Source organism: Oncorhynchus gorbuscha, unplaced genomic scaffold, assembly GCF_021184085.1.
Source record: "Oncorhynchus gorbuscha isolate QuinsamMale2020 ecotype Even-year unplaced genomic scaffold, OgorEven_v1.0 Un_scaffold_3170, whole genome shotgun sequence".
Classification (NCBI taxonomy): Eukaryota; Metazoa; Chordata; class Actinopteri; order Salmoniformes; family Salmonidae; genus Oncorhynchus; species Oncorhynchus gorbuscha.
The window spans coordinates 47758-55135 of NW_025747491.1; the positions used below are offsets into that span (position 1 = coordinate 47758).

Genomic DNA, 7378 nt, shown 5'->3' on the forward strand with positions numbered 1-7378 from the left:
ATCACTATAGTGTTTGCCTTGTTCATCTTGCCCGGGCAGAGACTGAAGTGTGAGCTTGTTTTTCCCACTTATTTTTACATTTTGTTCACCCCTACATAAACAATCATTCTATTTTGTTTTGTTTTTTTAAAGCATTGTATCCCAGTTGATGGTCGGTCTGTGGCCATGACTGTCTGTGAGTGGTTGCATTTCTCCACCCTTATCCCTTGACTGTTTACAGCACATATGTCAGAGTCAAGGGAGAGCTGGCCACATCCGGCCCGTTCAAGAAGGTTTTTTACGGCCCCTGGGATGATCTTGATTTGTTATTAGAACCGGCCCGCAGACCGCAGCAAGCCGGCAGCCCGCAGATCTTTACACGCACCAATACTACATTTCCCACAATGCAACGGTGACGCACCGAGCAGTAGGCTGCTTCATTTCAATATTTATTGGCACAGCAGTTGTCAGCATCACAGTAAAATTAACTTTCAGATACCCATCAAAAATGGCAAAACGGAAGGTGGACACTGAGAACCGGGGTTTCAAACAAGGTGGGAGTCGGAGTATTTGTTCACGGAGGTAGCTGGAAAACCTGTGTGTCTTCTGTGTGGAGAAAGTGTGGCGGTACTGAAAGAGTATAATCTGAGACGACATTATGAAACGAAACACGCGGACAAAAACAAGAATATGGACATGGAACAAAGGCTACAAAAGGCAGAGGAATTAAAACGAGGCCTCAAATCTCGACAGGCTCTGTTCAAAAAAGCCAAATCACAAGGCCAGGCTGCTGTCAAGGCCAGTTTTATTTTGGCAGAAGAGATCGCTAAATCAGCCCGGCCATTTACGGGGGGGATTTCATCAAAAAACTGCATGATTAAAGTTTGTGGAAGTTTGCCCAGAAAAAGGCAACTCTTTTAAATGTGAGTCTGAGCAGAAACACCATTGCCGAGAGAGTAGACCAGTTGTCCATCAATCTAAAAGAGCAGCTTGTGAAAAAGGGAAAAGATTTCATTGCATATTCCTTGGCTGTGGATGAGAGCACCGATCATTTCTGACATTGCCCAGTTGTCAATTTTCATCCCGGAGTGGACTCCAGCCTAAGCGTGACAGAGGAGTTTTTGGCTTTACGTCCTATGCATGGCACAACTACGGGGCATGATTTGTATGAAGAGGTGTCAAGATGTGTAAATGAGATGGAGCTGCCTTGGGAAAACTGGTGGGTTTGACAACCGACGGAGCACCTGCCTGTGTGGACACAGGAGCGGACTGGTGGAGAAGATACGGGAAAAGATGCAAGAGGAAAACTGACAGGTGAGCTGACAGCTTATCATTGTATCATACACCAGGAAGGTTCTGCGGTAAAGCCTTGAAAATGGAGCATGTAATGAGCATCATCACGCAGCACAGTTAACTTTATCAGAGCCAAAGGTTTGAATCACCGCCAGTTCAAGGCATTTCTGACGGAGTTAGAAACGGAGCATGGTGATTTGCCTATATCACACAGAGGTGTTCCCGATGGCTAAGCCAGGGAAAGGTGCTTCAAAGATGTTTCAGCTTCTGAGGAGATTTGTCTGTTCTTGGACAGCAAAGGGAAAGACACAACACAACTCAGACGAAATGTTTCTGTGAAATGGCTTTTCCCTGTGACATTACGAGTCATCTGAATGCAATGAACTTGCAGCTGCAGGGTCGGGATCGTGTCATCTCTGATATGTACAGTACAGTGAAGGCATTTAAAACCAAACTGACTCTGTGGGAGACGCAGATGCGGAAAGAAAATTTGAGCCACTTTCCCAGCTGCCAGACCATGAAAGAGAAGCTCTCTACCAGCCTGTTCGAGCGCACAGTTGGCTGATAAAATAGGTATGCTTGCCGCTGATATCGACGCCGATTTGCTGACTTTGAAGCACTAAAAGCAGGTTGGAACTGCTCGGTAACCCATTTGCTGTTGACGTGGAAAGCTCACCACCAAACCTCCAAATGGAGCCTGATTGACCTCCAATGCAATGATGCACTGAGGGCAAAATATGCGGCAGTGGGTGCTGCGGAGTTCGCCTGTTTCCTCCCGACACAATGCCCCAGCTGCGCATCCAGGCTGCTCAAACGTTGTCTATGTTTGGCAGCACATACCTGTGTGAACAACTGTTTTCTTTGATGAACTTGAACAAACATCACACAGAAGTCGACTTACTGCTGAACACCTCCACTAATTCTGAGGATTTCCTCAGCTCAGAGCCTTACCCTGAACATTGATGAACTTGTGGAAAAGATGGGACACCACCAAGTATCACCCTCAACCTCAAACAAGTGAACATTACTGTGCAATCACATATTTAGAGTTTTTACTCAGTTCAAGTTTAAAAGTTAAAGTTTAATATTTGTTTTCACTGCATGTTACTTCTCCTTAAACAAAGTGTTGTTTTTGATTAATAGATTTTTGCACTTTATTTTATTGTATTTCAATCCAATTATATTTTAAAAATATTTCAGTTGAGTGGATGATAGAAAATTGCTATTATTGTTTTTTTCTTTGAAGTAAATTCAGCCCACTGGTCTTTTGCTAAAATAGAAAATATAGGCTACTGATGGTGCCTTGAATACCGGTTTCTTTCATTTAATGTTCATGTTATGGGGATTTTTATATAAAGGAAATTTGTCTTTTGTGTCTGTTGAAAATTAAAGATTACTGACAGAGCCATAAGAAAATATTGCTTTATTTATCTGATCATATTGGAATATATTTGTTAGGTTTTCAGTAGGTTCAATTAGGTTCACTAGACTATATGCGTTTTTAAAAAATTTTCAATGAACATTCGAACAGTCCGGCCCTCGACTTGTAGCTAAATTTTTTATTTGGCCCTCCGTCCATTTGACTTTGACACCCCTGGTTTACAGGAACAATGGTGAGGTGTTTGCTCTGTCCCTGTACTACCGATTGCCCTTTAACCTCTGTAGCCTTCTGCCTGGTGTGTTTAACTTGTCTAAAGTATAGTATCTTTAAAGCTATTTTTTCTTTGTATTTTTTGTTTTCTAGTTGAGTATATTATTTATATTGCTTTGTGTTGTGTTTGTGTGTGTGTGTGTGTTTAAAACTTAATAAACAGAGTTAAAAAAATAAATAAAAATAAAAAGATGACAAGAACAGTTTCATGTTTTAAAGTAAAAGTAGGGATGTTTTGTTTCCCCTCCGGCCGAGGCTGTGTTTCACTGTTTACACTACATTATGCTACTGTTGTGTCTACAACGATGACGAGGACATTTTCAAAGTCAAAATAGAACATTTATCTTCTTCCACCATTAAGTACTATTAGAAGACCGTTGGCAACAGTTTGGCTCTTTCTCTCTGGGTTCATATAGTCCTGGTCTGGGGTTTAACAGTTTGGCTCTTTCTCTCTGGGTTCATATAGAGCATGGGTTGTAACTGGCCTTTTCTGTGGATTTTCTGGTTTTACAGTTTGGCCCTTTCTGGGTTTAAAGTTATTATATTATATAGTACTGTGGTCTGGGGTTTAACAGTTTGGCCCTTTCTGGGTTCATATAGTACTGTGGTCTGGGGTTTAACAGTTTGGCCCTTTCTGTGTTCATATAGTACTGTGGTCTGGGGTTTAACAGTTTGGCCCTTTCTGTGTTCATATAGTACTGTGGTCTGGGGTTTAACAGTTTGGCCCTTTCTGTGTTCATATAGTACTGTGGTCTGGGGTTTAACAGTTTGGCCCTTTCTGTGGTCTGGGGTTTAACAGTTTGGCCCTTTCTGTGTTCATATAGTACTGTGGTCTGGGGTTTAACAGTTTGGCCCTTTCTGTGTTCATATAGTACTGTGGTCTGGGGTTTAACAGTTTGGCCCTTTCTGTGTTCATATAGTACTGTGGTCTGGGGTTTAACAGTTTGGCCCTTTCTGTGTTCATATAGTACTGTGGTCTGGGGTTTAACAGTTTGGCCCTTTCTGTGGTCTGGGGTTTAACAGTTTGGCCCTTTCTGTGTTCATGTAGTACTGTGGTCTGGGGTTTAACAGTTTGGCCCTTTCTGTGTTCATATAGTACTGTGGTCTGGGGTTTAACAGTTTGGCCCTTTCTGTGGTCTGGGGTTTAACAGTTTGGCCCTTTCTGTGTTCATATAGTACTGTGGTCTGGGGTTTAACAGTTTGGCCCTTTCTGTGGTCTGGGGTTTAACAGTTTGGCCCTTTCTGTGTTCATATAGTACTGTGGTCTGCATGGTGGCAGTGTACTCCCCTACAGTTCAATGTCATTTTCAATGGACTTTAAAAACCCATGGATGTGCCCCAAATATACCCTATAATAGTACACTTATTTTGTGCAGAGCCCAATGGTCAAAAGTAGTGCACTATGTATGGAATAGGGTGCCATAGTGCACTACTTTAGACCAGGGCCCTATCTAAGGACCTGGGTGCCATTAGGGCCACGTCATGTCAAATTTAGATGCCAGAGCGGTATTAGTTATCATTCCAGGGTTGAACCATGAATGCTTATGCTTCCTGTAATTAGACGGATGTTTTAGCCTCTTAGATTAAAGTCGGTTATTGGTTTAATGTGAGTTTACATTTTGTGGTGGCTGTGAAACGTTCTTTTAAACATCAAATCTGAGATCGGTACGGCTCTTGTTCGATTGGACATTTCACTGCAATAAATAATGTTAAAGGCACAATATAGGATGAAGACTGCTGTTCTTTTAAAGGTACGATCTGGGATATGTACTGCTGTTCTTTTAAAGGTACGATCTGGGATATGTACTGCTGTTTACATTTGTTATTTCATTGCAAAATGAAGGTTAAACTACAGATGAACAAGTTAGTAGCCTAAACTATCCTCCCGGATGGGTTCTGTTCCACTGCAGCACGGCTATCAGGATTACTGAGTGAACTGTCTTTGTTTGTGTTCCTTTCTGTCTGACTGACCCGGAGGGATCTCTCTGGCATCAGGAGACTGGACTGGACCACTGGTCCATTATAGAGGGAGTTTAGGATGCATCAGGAGACTGGACTGGACCACTGGTCCATTATAAAGGGGAGTTTAGGATGCATCAGGAGACTGGACTGGACCACTGGTCCATTATAGAGGTGTGTTTAGGATGCATCAGGAGACCGGACTGGACCACTGGTCCATTATAAAGTGGTGTCAAATCAGAGTTTGTTTTGATCAAAAACACGTTGTTATCCACACTTGTTTCAGAGCAATGATACGATGACATGGTATGAAACAATGTCTTGTCATGATCATATATATCTAATGTTGTTTTCCCCTCCTTTCTTTTCAGATTGAGCCACCCTGGAACTGAAGACATGTGTTATTGTTTCTGGGGACTGCAATGAGTGTGACACAGATCTACCTTGAAGACTTTCAAAAAAGAGATCTGTCCTTGTGGGCTACTGACTGACTGACTGACTGACTGTGTGCGTCTGTGTGACAGACTCTGTGAGTGTCCGAGGTGTGTGACCTCCACCAGCAACCATGCCCATCCTAAAACAGCTGGTATCTGGTTCGTCCCAGACCAAACAGCGCCGCTCCCGGATGGACCTGACCCGGGAGATGATCAGCGCTCCCTGGGGGACTTCCGCCACACCATGCACGTGGGTCGCAGCGGGGACGCCTTCGGGACACCTCTTTCCTCTCCACCCACTCCGGAGAGGCCCCCACCAGGCCGAACCCCAGGCCCCTCCCCACTCCCCCCGCCCAGGGCTTTTATCCAGAACCTTCCGCAGCAGCAAACGCTCCCAGTCCGTCACCAGAGTGGACCAGAGAGACTGCTCGCTGGCGCCACCCGGTGGCTCGCCCACCTTGGTGAAGAACGCCATGTCTCTCCCCTTCCTCAATGATGAAAACGGTGACCATGTTGATGGAGGACACAGGGTGCCTAAGAGCCTCTCGTCCAGTCCACTGAAACAACTGAATGAGCAGGATGGAGGTGGAGGTACCAGGTCGTCTAATGGGGCCGCTACTGGGGCCCGATCTCTGGAGCTGGATGAGAGGAGCTTTGGGGAGCTGACTGACCTGCCAAGCCCCAGCCGCGGGTACTACGGAGGGGGGATGAAGCACGCGGTGTCGGTCATGTCGTTTCACATCGACCTGGGGCCCTCCATGTTGGGGGACATCCTGGGGGTGATGGAGAAGGAGGATGATGATCTGGGATACGAGGAGGGGAAGAGCAGTGAGGGACGGGCCTCTCCTACACTACTCCTGGGGAGGGAGGTGGGAGGAGAGGAGGAGGGAGAAGAAGAGGAACCAGAAGCTGAGCTACTGCAGCTGCAGGAGGAGGCGGTCCCTGTACCTGTGAGTCCAACCAGCTCTGTAGAACCTGAGGTGGGAGAGGACGAGGGTGCACCCTACACCCCAGAGCCCCGCCCTAAACACCTGCAGCACCGATTAGATACCTGTTCTGTGTCCAGCTCCACCTCTGGCTCCGCCCACGTGGAACAGGAGAAACCATCCGGGCAGCTCCACGGGGGAGATATGAACAGCGCCACTTTCAGCGCACCACCTGAGGAAGAGGAGCTGGGAAAGTTTTCTTCCTTCTTGGAGGACGAGGATGATGAGATCCGTGTATGAAACGAGTCGTACAAGCTCAAACCATATATGGAGCGGATGAGTGTGGATTAATACAGATGGATAGATTCTATACTGAGTGGATATGGATGAGTACAGATGGATATGGATGAGTACAGATGGATAGATTCTATACTGAGTGGATATGGATGAGTACAGATGGATGTGGATGAGTACAGATGGATAGATTCTATACCGAGTGGATATGGATGAGTACAGATGGATAGATTCTATACTGAGTGGATATGGATGAGTACAGATGGATAGATTCTATACTGAGTGGATATGGATGAGTACAGATGGATAGATTCAGTACTGAGTTGATATGGATGAGTACAGATGGATAGATTCAGTACTGAGTGGATATGGATGAGTACAGATGGATAGATTCAGTACTGTATAAAGTCAACTCTATAAAGCCCACATCACAACAGAGACGTATAGACTGGATGGCTTACATGAGGCTGTGGACGTGTTGAGTTGATATGGATGAGTACAGATGGATAGATTCAGTACTGTCTAAAGTCAACTCTATAAAGCCCCACATCACAACAGAGACGTATAGACTGGATGGCTTACATGAGGCTGTGGACGACGTGTTGAGTTGATATGGATGAGTACAGATGGATAGATTCAGTACTGTCTAAAGTCAACTCTATAAAGCCCCACATCACAACAGAGACGATAGACTGGATGGCTTACATGAGGCTGTGGACGACGTGTTGAGTTGATAAAGGAATGAATGAATTACTACTGTGGATGAAACTACTCTATAAAGGCCATTATGACAGAGATATATATGACAGAGATGTACAGTCTATACTGGGTGGATATGGATC

At 45.0% G+C, this 7378-nt stretch overlaps 1 pseudogene; it reads left to right on the forward strand.

The window, feature by feature from the left end:
• The window catches only part of LOC124027390, a 49323-nt pseudogene extending 42368 nt beyond the window's left edge, over positions 1–6955 (forward strand).
• Positions 6956–7378: the final 423 nt, after the last annotated feature.